Source organism: Triturus cristatus, chromosome 1_1 (assembly GCF_964204655.1).
Source record: "Triturus cristatus chromosome 1_1, aTriCri1.1, whole genome shotgun sequence".
In the NCBI taxonomy this organism is placed as follows: Eukaryota; Metazoa; Chordata; class Amphibia; order Caudata; family Salamandridae; genus Triturus; species Triturus cristatus.
The window spans coordinates 211,833,531-211,851,930 of record NC_140579.1 but is presented as its reverse complement, the minus strand read 5'-3'; positions in this window follow the sequence as shown (position 1 = coordinate 211,851,930).

Sequence of the window (18,400 nt, the reverse complement as noted above, 5' to 3'; positions counted from 1 at the left end):
AACCATACACACACAACCACACACACAACCACCCACCCACAACCACACCCACAACCACACACACACAACCACACACACCCACACACACAACCACACACACCCACCCACACACAACCACACACACAACCACACACAACCACACACACACAACCACCTACCCACAACCACACACAACCACAACCACACACAACCACAAGCACACACAACCACACACACAAATGACCACACCCACAACCACACCAACAACGACACCCACAGCCACACATACAACCACACACACAACCACACACACAACCCTAACCACAACCACACACAACCACACACACAACCACACACACCCACACAACAACACCCACACAACCACACCCACACAACCACACCCACACAACCACACCCACACAACCACACCCACACAACCACACCCACAACCACACACAACCACACACACACAACCACACACACACAACCACACATACACAGCCACACACAATCACACACACCACACACAACACACACACCACACACAACACACACAGCCACCACACAACAACCACACACACACAACCACACACACACACAACCACAGCCACACAACCACACACAGCCACACAACCACACACAGCCACACACACAACCACACACACATACAACCACACACACAACCTCACACACAACCACACACACACACAACCACACACACAACCACACACAACCACACACACACACATTCACCCACACAACCACACACACAACCACACACACAACCACACACACAACCACACACACAACCACACACACACAACCACACACACAACCACACACACACAACCACACACACAACCACACACACAACCACACACACAACCACACACACAACCACACACACAACCACACACACAACCACAACCACACCCACAACCACACCCACAACCACACACACAACCACACACACAAACACACACACACAACCACACAACCACAACCACACACATAACCACACACACACAACCACAACCACACACAACCACACACAACCACACATACAACCACACACACAACCCCACACACAACCACAGACAACCACACACACAACCGCACACACACACACATTCACCCACACACACACAACCACACACTTAACCACACACTCACAACCACACACACAACCACACACACACAAACATACACACACACAACCACACAACCACACACACAACCACACGCACACACACACAACCACAGCCACACAACCACAGCCACACAACCACAGCCACACAACACACACAACCACACACACAACCACTCACACAACCACACACACAACCACACACACAACCACACACACACAACCACACACACACAACCACACACACACACAACCACACACACACAACCACATACACAACCACACACACACAACCACACACACACAACCACATACAACCACACAACCACACACACACACAACCACACACACAACCACACACAACCACACACACAACCACACACACACAACCACATGAAATATGGGGTGCAACTCAAAAGGAAGGGGCAGGTTTGAGTGCACATTAGCTGCAATCGAACTCTTAAGATGATGGCTGTGTGTATCCATTATCAGTACTCAATCTTTGCTAAGTGATCTTGTTTGTTTTGTTGTTGTGTTAATGCTTTGCTGCGCCCATTTGACTTACAACGTGCTTTCTCTTTCCACAAACTTGATGTTTGTGTTCCTTTATTTTGAGATGCTTTTAGTATTACTGCCATACACACAACCACACACACACAACCACAACCACACACACACAACCACACACACAACCACACACAATCATACACACAAAACCACACAACCACACACACAACCACACACACCCACACAACCACACACCCACACACACACAACCACCCACACACCCACAACCACCCACACACCCACAACCACACACACACACACAACCACACACACAACCACACACATAAACACACACAACCACACAACCACAACCGCACACAATCACACATATAACCACACACACACACACAACCCCACACACAACCACACACACAACCACACACAACCACACACATAAACACACACAACCATACAACCACAACCACACACAACCGCACACAATCACACATATAACCACACACACACACAACCCCACACACAACCACAGACAACCACACACACAACCACACACACACACACATTCAACCACACACACAACCACACACACACAACCACACACACACAACCACACACACACACAACCACACACACACAACCACACACACAACCACACACACACAACCACACACACACAACCACACACAACCACACAACCACACACACACAACCACACACAACCACACACAACACCACATGAAATATGGGGTGCAACTCAAAAGGAAGGGGCAGGTTTGAGTGCACATTAGCTGCAATCGAACTCTTAAGATGATGGCTGTGTGTATCCATTATCAGTACTCAATCTTTGCTAAGTGATCTTGTTTGTTTTGTTGTTGTGTTAATGCTTTGCTGCGCCCATTTGACTTACAACGTGCTTTCTCTTTCCACAAACTTGATGTTTGTGTTCCTTTATTTTGAGATGCTTTTAGTATTACTGCCACACACACAACCACACACACACAACCACAACCACACACACACAACCACACAAACAACCACACACAATCATACACACAAAACCACACAACCACACACACAACCACACACACCCACACACACACAACCACCCACACACCCACAACCACCCACACACCCACAACCACACCCACACACACAACCACACACAACCACACACACAACCACACACACAACCACACAACCACAACCACACACAACCGCACACAATCACACATATAACCACACACACACACAACCCCACACACAACCACAGACAACCACACACACAACCACACACACACACACATTCACCCACACACACAACCACACACACAACCACACACACACAACCACACACAACCACACACACAACCACACACACACAACCATACACACACAACCACACACACACAAACCACACAACCACACACACACACAACCACAGCCACACAACCACACAACCACACACAACCACACAACCACACACAACCACACACACACACAACCACAGCCACACAACCACACAACCACACACAGCCACACAACCACACACAACCACATACAACCACACACACAACCACACACACACAAAACCACACACACAACCACACACACAACCACACACACACACAACCACCCCAAAACCACACACACACACAACCACACACAACCACACACACACACATTCACCCACACCACCACACACACAACCACACACACACAACCACACACACAACCACACACACAACCACACACAACCACACACACAACCATACACACAACCACACCCACAACCACACCCACAACCACACACACAACCACACACACAAACACACACACAAACACACACAAACACACCACCACAACCACACACTAAACACACACACAACCACACAACCACAACCGCACACAACCACACACAACCACACACACAACCACACACACACAACCCCACACACAACCACAGACAACCACACACAACCACAAACACACACATTCAGCCACACACACAACCACACACACACACAACCACACACACAACCACACACACACACAACCACACAACCATACACACAACCACACACAACCACAGCCACACAACCACAGCCACACAACCCCATCCACACAACCACACACACAACAACACACACAACCACACACACAACCTCTCACACAACCACACACACAACCACACACACAACCACACACAACCACACACAACCACACACACAACCACGCACACAACCACACATACAACCACTCACAACCACACACAACTACACACACAACCACACCCACAACCACACCCACAACCAAACTCACAACCACACACACAACCACACACACAACCACACAAATAACCACACACACACACACATACAACCACACCCACAACCACACAACCACACACACACCCACACAACCACACCCACAACCACACACATTCAACAACACACAACCACACACAACCACACACACACAACCACACACACCACACACACCACACACAACACACACAACCACCACATAACAACCACACACACATAACCACACACACACGCCCCCACACAACTACACATACACGTACAACCACACAACCACACCCACAACCATACACACACAGCCCCAACCACACACACAACCACACACACAACCACAACTACACACACAACCAAACACACACATACACAACCACACACACACAACCACACACACACAACCACACAAAAAACCACACCCACAACCACACACAACCATACACAACCACAACCACACACAACCACACACACAACCACACACACAACCACACACAACCACAGATAACCACACACAACCACACACACAACCACACAAAAAACCACACCCACAACCACACACAACCATACACAACCACAACCACACACAACCACACACACACAACCACACACACAACCACACAAACAACCACACACAACCACACACACAACCACACACACACACAACCACACACAACCACACACAACCACACACACAAACACACACAACCACACACACAACCACACACACAACCACACACAACCACACACAACCACACACACAACCACATACACATTCACCCACTTACAACCACACACACACAACCACACACACAACCACACAACCACAATCACACACACAACCACACACACAACCACACACACAACCACACACAACCACACCCACAACCACACAACCACACACATAAACACACACACACAACCACACAACCACACACAACCACACACACAACCCCACACACAACCACAGACAACCACACACAACCACACACACACACATTCACCCACACACACAACCACACACACACAACCACACACACAACCACAGCCACACAACCCCAGCCACACAACAGCCACACAACCACACACAGCCACACAACCACACACAGCCACACAACCACACACACAACCACACACACAACCACACACACCCAGACACAACCACACACACAACCACACATACAACCACACCCACAACCACACACACAACCACACACATAACCACACACACAACCACACACACAACCACACAAATAACCACACACACACCCACAACCACACACACCCACACAACACCCACACAACCACACCCACACAACCACACCCACACAACCACACCCACAACCACACCCAACCACACACACACAACCACACACACACAACCACACAACCACACACAACCACACATACACAGCCACACACAATCACACACACCACACACAACACACACAGCCACCACACAACAACCACACACACACACAACCCCAACCACACACACAACCACAACTACACACACAACCAAACACACACATCCACAAATGCACACAACCACACACACATAACCACACTAAAAACCACACCCACAACCACACACAACCACGCCCACAACCACAACCACACACAACCACAACCACACACAACCACACACAACCACACACAACCACATACAACCAAACACACAACCACACACACAACCACCCACCCACAACCACACCCACAACCGCACCCACAACCAACCACCCACAACCAACCACACACAAACAACCACACACAAACAACCACACACACAACCACACACACAACCACACACACAACCACACACACAACCACACACACAACCACACACACAACCACACATACAACCCCACACACACAACCACACACACAACCACACACACACAACCCCACACACACACACGTACAACCACACGTACAACCACACACACAACCCCAACCACACACACAACCACACACACAACCACACACACAACCACACACAACCACACACACAATCACAACTACACACACAACCACATCCACACACATAACCACACACACAGCCACACACTGAGCCACACACACAGCCACACACAGCCACACACACAACCACACACACACCCACACACACATAACCACACACACAGCCACACACACAACCACACACACACAACCACACACACAACCACACACACAACCACACATACAACCACATACACAACCACACACACAACCACACACAACCACAACTACACACAACCACAACTACACACAACCACAACTACACACAACCACAACTACACACAACCACATCCATACACATAACCACACACACACAGCCACACACACAGCCACACACACAACCACACACACACAACCACACACACAACCACACACACACACAACCACACACACACAACCACACACACACAACCACACACACTCAACCACACACACAACCACACACACAACCACACTCACACAACCACATGAAATATGGGGTGCAACTCACAAGGAAGGGGCAGGTTTGAGTGCACATTAGCTGCAATCGAACTCTTAAGATGATGGCTGTGTGTATCCATTATCAGTACTCAATCTTCGCTAAGTGATCTTGTTTGTTTTGTTGTTGTGTTAATGCTTTGCTGCGCCCATTTGACTTACAACGTGCTTTCTCTTTCCACAAACTTGATGTTTGTGTTCCTTTATTTTGAGATGCTTTTAGTATTACTGCCACACACACAACCACACACACAACCACAACCACACACACACAACCACACACACAACCACACACACAACCACACACACCCATACAACCACACACACCCACACCCACACACCCACAACCACACCCACACACACAACCACACACAACCACACACACAACCACACACATAAACACACACACAACCACACAACCACACACAACCACACACAATCACACACACAACCACACACATACACAACCCCACACACAACCACAGACAACGACACACACAACCACACACACACACATTCACCCACACACAACCACACACACCACCACACACAACCACACACACAACCATACACACACAACCACACACACACACACACGACCACATAACCACACACACAACCACACACACACACAACCACAGCCACACAACCACACACAGCCACACAACCACACACAGCCACACAACCACACAAAACCACACACACATACAACCACACACACAACCTCACACACAACCACACACACACACAACCACACACACAACACACACACATAACCACACACACACACACAACCACACACACAACCACACACAACCACACACACACATATTCACCCACACAACCACACACACAACCACACACACAACCACACACACAACCACACACACAACCACACACACACAACCACACACACAACCACACACACACAACCACACACAACCACACACACAACCACACACAACCACACACACAACCACACCCACAACCACACCCACAACCACACACACATCCACACACACAAACACACACACACAACCACACAACCACAACCACACACATAAACACACACACAACCACAACCACACACAACCACACACAACCACACATACAACCACACACACACACAACCCCACACACAACCACAGACAACCACACACACAACCACACACACACACATTCACCCACACACACAACCACACACACAACCACACACTCACAACCACACACACAACCACACACACACAAACATACACACACACACACAACCACACAACCACACACACAACCACACGCACACACACACAACCACAGCCACACAACCACAGCCACACAACCACAGCCACACAACGACACACACAACCACACACACAACCACACACACAACCACACACACAACCACACACAACCACACACACAACCACACACACAACCACACACACAACCACACACACAACCACACACACAACCACACAAATAACCACACAAATAACCACACACACACACATACAACCACACCCACAACCACACAACCACACCCACAACCACACACACACCCACACCCACACAACCACACACAACCACACCCACACAACCACACCCACACAACCACAACCACACACACACAACCACACACACAACCACACACACAACCACACACAACCACACACTACCACACACACACAGTCACACACAACCACACACACCACACACACCACACACAACACACACAACCACCACACAACAACCACACACACATAACCACACACCCACACCCACACAACCACACACACACGTACAACCACACAACCACACCCACAACCATACACACAGAACCCCAACCACACACACAACCACACACACAACCACAACTACACACACAACTAAACACACACATACACAACCACACACACACAACCACACACACAACCACACACACACAACCACCTACCCACAACCACACCCACAACAACACACAACCACAACCACATACAACCACAAGCACACACAACCACACACACAAATGACCACATCCACAACCACACCCACAACCACACCAACAACGACACCCACAGCCACACTGTAGGAGAGTAGGGTCTGCTATCCTATGGTCACCCCAAATTTTTGCTTTTTGCTTCACTGGTTTTTGACATATTGAGGCTGTGGGCCTGCCAATCAGACCCCCAGCCTGCTGTTCTCTCTACTAAATTAAAACTATGCACCCTAGGTGCATAACCAATTGGAAGTGGATCACCCTGTCAGCCCCTGTACCAGTGTACACTAGGTACCCAGGGCATTGGTGTACCCAAGGCCTGCCAGGGGCTGCAGCATGTATTATGCCACCCCAGGCTTGGCCTAACAATCTGACACAACTGGCTGATCACTCAGCTGGGGTAAGTTGGTGTAATCACCTCTTACTTAGGTGTAGTATACCTATACCTAACCTTAAATGGGACACCTGGTAACCTATAAGTCACTCCTATGGCAGGCCTTAACAATCCTGAAGGCAGAGTGCTTGGTTCCATGTGAGATGGTGCTCTGGCATGAGCTGAGCCTGTCTGCAGTGGTCGGAACAACTTCCTTCTACTGTTTCCAGATATCGTCATACCATATACTCTTAAGTGCATTATGAACCTCGCGGTTAAATGCTATCTTTGGTTTGGCTTTATCAAAACATGTCGAGTAAGGTGTCATACGAATTGGAATACTAACCTGTAGGAGAGTAGGGTCTGCTATCCTATGGTCACCCCAAATTTTTGCTTTTTGCTTCACTGGTTTTTGACATATTGAGGCTGTGGGCCTGCCAATCAGACCCCCAGCCTGCTGTTCTCTCTACTAAATTAAAACTATGCACCCTAGGTGCATAACCAATTGGAAGTGGATCACCCTGTCAGCCCCTGTACCAGTGTACACTAGGTACCCAGGGCATTGGTGTACCCAAGGCCTGCCAGGGGCTGCAGCATGTATTATGCCACCCCAGGCTTGGCCTAACAATCTGACACAACTGGCTGATCACTCAGCTGGGGTAAGTTGGTGTAATCACCTCTTACTTAGGTGTAGTATACCTATACCTAACCTTAAATGGGACACCTGGTAACCTACAAGTCACTCCTATGGCAGGCCTTAACAATCCTGAAGGCAGAGTGCTTGGTTCCATGTGAGATGGTGCTCTGGCATGAGCTGAGCCTGTCTGCAGTGGTCGGAACAACTTCCTTCTACTGTTTCCAGATATCGTCATACCATATACTCTTAAGTGCATTATGAACCTCGCGGTTAAATGCTATCTTTGGTTTGGCTTTATCAAAACATGTCGAGTAAGGTGTCATACGAATTGGAATACTAACCCCTCGCCAATTCTGGCGACGGGGTTAGCATTCCACCCTTCTAGAGGGACACGACATGTACAGTACCTGAAACCCGGGTAAAATCAGACATAGCCTCAGCTCCACAAAATGGATGCTGCCACCACAGACACAAGTCTGCCCTCCTGCTGCTGGGAGTCCTTCCAGCTTGGGAGGTGTGGACAAAGGGTTTCCTGCCAGGGGAGGTGCGTGCACCACCCCAGACAGGATTTTGTGTATTGGTCAGGTAGGGCTTGAAAGAAACCAGACATGCCTGTGGCTCACAAGGAGCCTCGGTGCATATGCCAGTTCAAACCGGTCCTGGGGCACACCAGTCCCGGGCCTGGGGCGAGCTGGACAAAGGATTGGGGGTGTAACCACCCCCCTTCCTGGTCCCACCCATAGGGAGGGACCTAGCAGGTAGTCCGGCCCCTAGAATCCGCTTAAAGGTAGGAGCTGTGTCCTAAGACTTCAGACATCCTGGAATCAACTTGAAACTAAGAAGAAGACGGGAACTTCGACATTCTGCTGCACAGAAGACTGAAGAAAATCTCCCCTGTGGTCAGGGAGTGACCACCTTGCTAACGCAAGCACCATCCAGCGAATCACCGTCTGCTTTGCCGCCGCCTCCCGCCGGAGCCCGAGCCCAGAGACTGACAAGACCTGGACCTCCAGACCTCTCACCGCCCGATCCACAGTCCCTGAAAAGAGGAGACCCGTGGAGGCACCGAGACACGTGGAGCCAGCCATCTTGGAACGACTACGACAAGCTGACCAGTGCAACAACCGAGGCTCCCTCCAAGTTGTGCTTTGGGTCCTGAGAAGCCCAACCCTCGAGCAGCATCTGCACCAAAGGTGAGCCCTCCAGCATCTCCACGATCTGCGTGGGGCCCTTCTGCATTTTGCCACTCGACGCGCCTAACCGGTTGCTGGCCCGCTGGCTAGTGGCCATCTGGGCGACAAAATCTACGACAAACACCGCTGGTCTGGTTGCTCCAGACTGGCCCTTGCTCCACACCAAAGGAGCAATCCCTCTGACCTTGCTGGTCAGAACCAACAGCTGATTTCCGAATCCTCCTGCAATTGCTTTTGCCAAGGCTTGTTTGCTTCGATCAAGTCGCCGACACCGCCGACAGCGAGAGCCTGCGTGGGACAGCTCGTGAGCCGACTCCTGGACGTCGTCGACCTTCAGGGACCACGTGGCTGCGGAGACAAGCTACCCCTCATCACCTGTTTGCACCCGACATCGCCTGGTACCCACCTGGTGCCACGCTGGTCACTGGCTAGTGACTGTGAACACTGTCCCCTCTGCTTACAGGTCTTCAACATCTCCGATCCACTCTTGGATCCACTGCATCTCTTCCCGACCGACCGCCTGCAGCATCTTTGTCCCAGGCTCAACGGAACAGATAGAAGAAACCCGACGCACTTTGAGGCCTATGCACCCGCTTCCTGTGGGTGAGGTAAAGCTGGTACTCCGGTGCCCATGTGTAGTAATACATCTCTAGTGCCTGTGTTCCAAATCTTAAGTTCCTAGGTCATCCGGAAGATTCCTTTTGCAGTAACTTTGTACTTTTTACGCACCCATTGAAACCTATGGGAGCCCGCGTGTGACTATTTGCTCTGCACACGCCACCCGTGGACCTCCTGGTCACTAACTGACGTTAGCTCCTTGTAGGCCCAGCGATTCTAGAGGCCCTAGGCCTTTTCCCTTTTCTGTTCGTGGTACTTATACCACTATTTTAGTATATGGTTCGAGTGGCCACCAGGGCCTATCCATATAAAGTGCAACTTCTGTGTATTCTGTGATAATCTTGTTTGACGATTTGTGCTCCTGTGCTCATAAAGAGACTAGGGGTTACTTTGAGAAATAAATACATATATATTTTGAATATATATCTGTGTGGTGTCCTTTCATTGGTATAAAAGGGGGTTACTATTGGTAAAACAGCTTGCTTAACACGCATCACGAGTTTAGCCTCAAAGACTGCTTAGCCTACGCTACCACTAGGGCAGCTAGTCCAAAAAGGTTGACTTACAACCACACCATAAGGGTTGCTTGGCATGGTACAAGGTGATCACTTTAACTAGTGAGCATCATATACCAGGCCAACTTCTCACATTGGTGAGCAGCGGTTGGATTTGAGCTTGCTGTGTTTTACCATTGTAATCTCTTGGTTACCAATTGAAAGATCACATAGGTACCTGTAGGTACATATAAAACAAGATTAGATATACTTAAGTTCTACTGAACTTAGTTGTTGTAGAGCAAAGGGAGTAGCACACCCTGACTACAACTACTAGATAGGTTTAGTAGGTAAACCCAAGTGTAGGTAGATTGCAACACATCCACCCACACTTAAGAGCAATGGCCGGGGCAGAGGGGTCCACTGTACCCATCTCTGTTGAGAGTGACCCCCAGAGGGCACCATCCAGCTTTGCTACCCTTAATCAGAATGAGCTCAGGCATTTGGCAACTCTTAGAGGCCTTAAACAGCCCAAGAACCCAAACTCTGCTGAGCTCAGAGAGCTCTTACAGAATGATGAGAATCAGAGAGCACTCAAGAAAGCTTCCCAGTTAGCCCCCTTAGGGACAGGAACAGGAGGCCCCCCTTCTAAAGATGCCACTGAAGTACCCCTTCCCAATAGTCACCCCTTAGATGGGATGCCTACCACAGAGGATGAGAGTGAAAAGGATACTGACAGTAGTGAGGATGAAGGGAGAACTAGCCCAGTGCCAAGTGTTATACTTGGCCCAGCTAAACCAAGGCTATTGGGGACTGACAGTGGGTTCAACCCACTGGATCTCCCCAGTGGACTTAACACAGGGCTGGGAAGGCAAAGGAATCGCTCAGGTGACTCCAATGCTTCCCATGGCTCTAGAGGCTCTCAAGGTCACTCCAGGAGAAGGATGACCACCCCTCAGAGGAGGGAACATGAGGCCAAGATGCAAGAGGCCCAGCTGAGGATCAGGAAGCAGGAGCTAGAAGTAGCCCTGATGGAAGAGAAACTTAGCAAGGCTAGACAGCATAAAGAGAGTGGGTCTATACCCACTGGTGGCAGCATTGTCCCTAAGGACAAAGATAGGGTTTTCGACAATAGAAACCTGTCTAAGGTTGTGCCCCCCTACAAAAGTGGGGATGACATCCACAAGTGGATAACTGCTCTTGAGAGAGCCTGCAAAGTACAGCAGGTTCCTGAAGATCAGTGGGCAGCAATCCTCTGGCTCTCCTTTGAGGGAAGAGGCAGAGACAGACTCCTCACTGTTAGAGAAGAGGATGTCAGAAACTACAGAGTCCTGAAGAGTGTTCTAGTAGATGGGTTAGGCTTAACCACTGAACAGTACAGGTTAATGTTCAGAGACACCCAAAAGACACAGACTCAGGACTGGTCTGAATACATTGAATGTGCCACTAAGGCTTTGGAGGGTTGGTTGCTGGGAAGTAAGGTATCTGATTTTACAGGATTGTATAATTTGATGATGAGAGAACAGATTTTAAATAACTGTCAAAACCAGCAACTGCATCAACACTTGGTTGACTCTGATCTGACCTCTCCCCAAGAATTGGGAAAGAAGGCAGACAAATGGGTCAGAACCAGGGTTAAGCAAAAGAACCAGAACCAGGGCCAAGGGGGTGATCAGAAGAAAACAGACCAAAAGGGTGGAGATCAGAAATCTAAAGACCAGAAGTCTTCAACAGGGCCCCAAACTACTGCTAAGGAGGGTGGGTCCCAACAGTCCAAGAAGAAGAAAGAAGGTCAGAAGAAACCCTGGTGCAATCATTGTAAAAATACAACTCACTGGACTAGTGATTGCAAAAAGGGTGGAGCCCCCAACACTGTTGCCCCTAAGGCACCTGCTCCCAGTACTACTGTTAGCAGTGTTGGTCCCCAGACAAAGGGTGTAGTGGGAATCACTATGGGAACTGAAGGAGATTCTGACTTAGACAGAACCCTTACACAGGCAGTCTTGATCTGTGATGGGGACATTGATTTGTCCCTGACTGTGAGCCCCAGTAACCTGGGCAAGTACAGACAGACTCCTTTAATTAATGACAAAGTGGCTCAAGCCTACAGGGACACATGTGCCAGTGTCACTATGGTGACACCAGGCTTTGTGGACCCTGGACAGTACATACCAGGTGAGAACTACCTGGTGACCAATGCCAGCAATGCCACTACTTCACACAGTGTGGCAGTTGTTAACTTCTCATGGGGAGGGGTAACTGGCCTCAAAAGGGTTGTGGTTAGTGCAGACCTCCCAGTAGAATGTTTGTTGGGCAATGACCTAGAGAGTTCTCTATGGTCAGAAGTGGAGTACAGGACTCATGCAGAGATGTTAGGTATATCATCACATGTCCTTGCTGTGACCAGGTCACAGGCCAAAAAGTGCCTCACTGAACCACAGGTCTTGGATCCTGGAACAATGGACCAAGCACCTACCAAGAAGAAGAACAGGAGGGTCAAGGCTGTGCCTTCCCCCCTGCCTCAGAGTGATGATCAGCCTTCCCAGGAAGCTGATCTAGAGGACCCTGAAGGAACTGTCCCTGAAGAGCTTGAACCTGATCAGGTTGAGTTTCTGGGGACAGGGGGACCTTCAAGGGCTGACTTGAGGCAGGCTCAGTTATCCTGTCCCTCTCTTGAACCCCTCAGACAGCTGGCTGCTGCTGAGGCTGCTGGGAATGCTCAAGGTACCCATAAAGTGTATTGGGATGAAGGGCTCCTTTATTCAGAGGCTAGAGACCCCAAGCCTGGTGCTACCAGGAGGTTGGTCATACCTCTGCAATTTAGGGGCTTCCTTCTTACCTTGGCCCATGACATTCCTTTAGCAGGACACCTAGGCCAGAATAAGACCTGGGACAGACTTGTCCCTCACTTTCACTGGCCTCATATGAATGAAGATACAAAGGAGTTTTGTCGCTCCTGTGTTACCTGCCAAGCCAGTGGCAAATCAGGTGGCACAACAAAGGCCCCCCTAATACCACTACCTGTGGTGGGGGTCCCCTTTGAAAGAGTGGGAATAGACATAGTGGGTCCCATGGATCCTCCCACTGCATCTGGGCACAGATTTATACTGGTGGTAGTGGATCATGCCACCAGGTATCCAGAGGCAATTCCCCTTAGGACCACTACAGCTCCTGTTGTGGCCAGGGCCCTGCTGGGAGTATTCTCCAGAGTGGGGTTTCCTAAGGAGGTAGTATCTGACAGAGGTACCAACTTTATGTCAGGATACTTGACAGCTATGTGGAAGGAATGTGGTGTCAACTACAAGTTCACCACCCCTTATCACCCACAATGCAATGGGCTTGTTGAGAGATTCAACAAGACCCTAAAGGGTATGATCAAAGGATTACCTGAAAAGCTCAGGCGAAGATGGGATATCCTTCTACCCTGCCTTCTGTTTGCTTACAGAGAGGTCCCACAAAAAGGAGTTGGCTACAGCCCCTTTGAATTGTTGTTTGGGCACCCTGTGAGAGGCCCACTGTGTTTGGTGAAGGAAGGATGGGAGTTACCTCTCAAAAAGCCTAAGCTAGACATAGTGGACTATGTACTTGGTCTCCGCTCCAGGATGGCTGAGTATATGGAGAAGGCATCTAAAAACCTTGAGGCAAGCCAGGCCTTACAGAAAGCTTGGCATGACCAAAAGGCTGTCTTGGTTGAGTATCAGCCAGGACAGAAGGTATGGGTGTTGGAGCCAGTGGCCCCAGCAGCACTCCAAGACAAATGGTCTGGACCCCATACAATCCTGGAAAAGAAGGGAGAGGTCACCTACTTGGTGGACCTAGGAACTCCCAGGAGTCCCCACAGGGTACTCCATGTTAACAGGCTTAAAGCATATGTTGACAGGGCAGACATGGGCTTGCTCATGGCTACAGATGAGGGACAGGAGGAAGAGAGTGACCCTCTCCCAGACCTGTTGTCTCAGAACCCTGAAGATGGCTCAGTTGAAGGAGTGACCCTTGGACGCAACCTCACTGCCCATCAGCAGACTGAATGTAGACAGGTTCTACAATCATTTTCACATATGTTTTCCTTGATACCTAGTCAAACTGACTGGTGTACCCATGTTGTGGACACTGGTGACAGTCTGCCTGTAAAGAACAAACTTTACAGACAACCTGACCACGTCAGGGACTGTATAAAGGCTGAGGTACATAAAATGCTGGAATTAGGTGTCATTGAACCCTCAGAGAGCCCCTGGGCTAGCCCAGTGGTTCTGGTCCCCAAACCTCACACCAAAGATGGCAAGAGAGAGATGAGGTTCTGTGTGGACTACAGAGGACTCAATGCTGTCACCAGGACAGATGCACACCCTATTCCAAGGGCAGATGAGCTCATAGACAAACTAGCTTCTGCAAAGTTTTTGAGCACAGTTGACTTGACAGCTGGCTATTGGCAAATCAGGTTAGCTGAGGAGTCTAAGGCCAAAACAGCATTCTCAACCCCAGGTGGGCATTATCAGTTTGTGGTGATGCCCTTTGGTCTGAAGAATGCACCTGCCACCTTCCAAAGGCTGGTGAACCAAGTCCTTACTGGGTTGGATGACTTTTGCGCAGCATATCTTGATGACATTGCTGTCTTTAGTTCCACCTGGGAGGATCACCTGATCCACCTGAAGAAGGCTCTTGAGGCTCTGCAAAGGGCAGGCCTCACTATCAAGGCTACTAAGTGCCAGATAGGGCAGAGTAAGGTTGTGTATTTGGGCCACCTTGTAGGTGGGGGCCAAGTTCAACCACTGGAGAGTAAGATACAGTCCATCAAGGATTGGTCCCCTCCAACCACCCAGACTCAAGTTCGAGCTTTCTTGGGCTTGACTGGGTATTACAGGAAGTTTGTTAAGAACTATGGGTCCATTGTGACTCCTCTTAATGATCTGACATCCAAGAAGATGCCCAAAAAGGTTCAGTGGACAGTAAGCTGTCAAAAGGCATTTGATGACCTGAAGGAGGCCATGTGCTCTGCACCTATCCTGAAAAGTCCTGACTACTCCAAAGAGTTTATTGTCCAAACAGATGCTTCTGAGTTGGGTGTGGGAGCTGTGCTGTCACAACTTAATGTAGATGGTCAAGACCAACCCATTGCTTTTATTAGCAGAAGGTTGACCCCCAGAGAGAAGAATTGGTCAGCTATTGAGAGGGAGGCCTTTGCTGTGGTGTGGGCCCTGAAGAAGCTGAGGCCATACTTGTTTGGCACTCACTTCAAGATTCAGACCGACCATAAGCCCCTCTTGTGGCTAAATCAGATGAAGGGTGAAAACCCCAAACTGCTTAGGTGGTCCATTTCCCTACAGGGGATGGACTTTACAGTGGAGCACCGGCCAGGTACTGACCATGGGAATGCAGATGGTCTCTCCAGGTACTTCCACTTAGGACATGAAGACGAGACTGGTCAAGGCTAGTTTAATGTCCCAGCGTTTGGGGGGGGGTTGTGTAGGAGAGTAGGGTCTGCTATCCTATGGTCACCCCAAATTTTTGCTTTTTGCTTCACTGGTTTTTGACATATTGAGGCTGTGGGCCTGCCAATCAGACCCCCAGCCTGCTGTTCTCTCTACTAAATTAAAACTATGCACCCTAGGTGCATAACCAATTGGAAGTGGATCACCCTGTCAGCCCCTGTACCAGTGTACACTAGGTACCCAGGGCATTGGTGTACCCAAGGCCTGCCAGGGGCTGCAGCATGTATTATGCCACCCCAGGCTTGGCCTAACAATCTGACACAACTGGCTGATCACTCAGCTGGGGTAAGTTGGTGTAATCACCTCTTACTTAGGTGTAGTATACCTATACCTAACCTTAAATGGGACACCTGGTAACCTATAAGTCACTCCTATGGCAGGCCTTAACAATCCTGAAGGCAGAGTGCTTGGTTCCATGTGAGATGGTGCTCTGGCATGAGCTGAGCCTGTCTGCAGTGGTCGGAACAACTTCCTTCTACTGTTTCCAGATATCGTCATACCATATACTCTTAAGTGCATTATGAACCTCGCGGTTAAATGCTATCTTTGGTTTGGCTTTATCAAAACATGTCGAGTAAGGTGTCATACGAATTGGAATACTAACCCCTCGCCAATTCTGGCGACGGGGTTAGCATTCCACCCTTCTAGAGGGACACGACATGTACAGTACCTGAAACCCGGGTAAAATCAGACATAGCCTCAGCTCCACAAAATGGATGCTGCCACCACAGACACAAGTCTGCCCTCCTGCTGCTGGGAGTCCTTCCAGCTTGGGAGGTGTGGACAAAGGGTTTCCTGCCAGGGGAGGTGCGTGCACCACCCCAGACAGGATTTTGTGTATTGGTCAGGTAGGGCTTGAAAGAAACCAGACATGCCTGTGGCTCACAAGGAGCCTCGGTGCATATGCCAGTTCAAACCGGTCCTGGGGCACACCAGTCCCGGGCCTGGGGCGAGCTGGACAAAGGGTTGGGGGTGTAACCACCCCCCTTCCTGGTCCCACCCATAGGGAGGGACCTAGCAGGTAGTCCGGCCCCTAGAATCCGCTTAAAGGTAGGAGCTGTGTCCTAAGACTTCAGACATCCTGGAATCAACTTGAAACTAAGAAGAAGACGGGAACTTCGACATTCTGCTGCACAGAAGACTG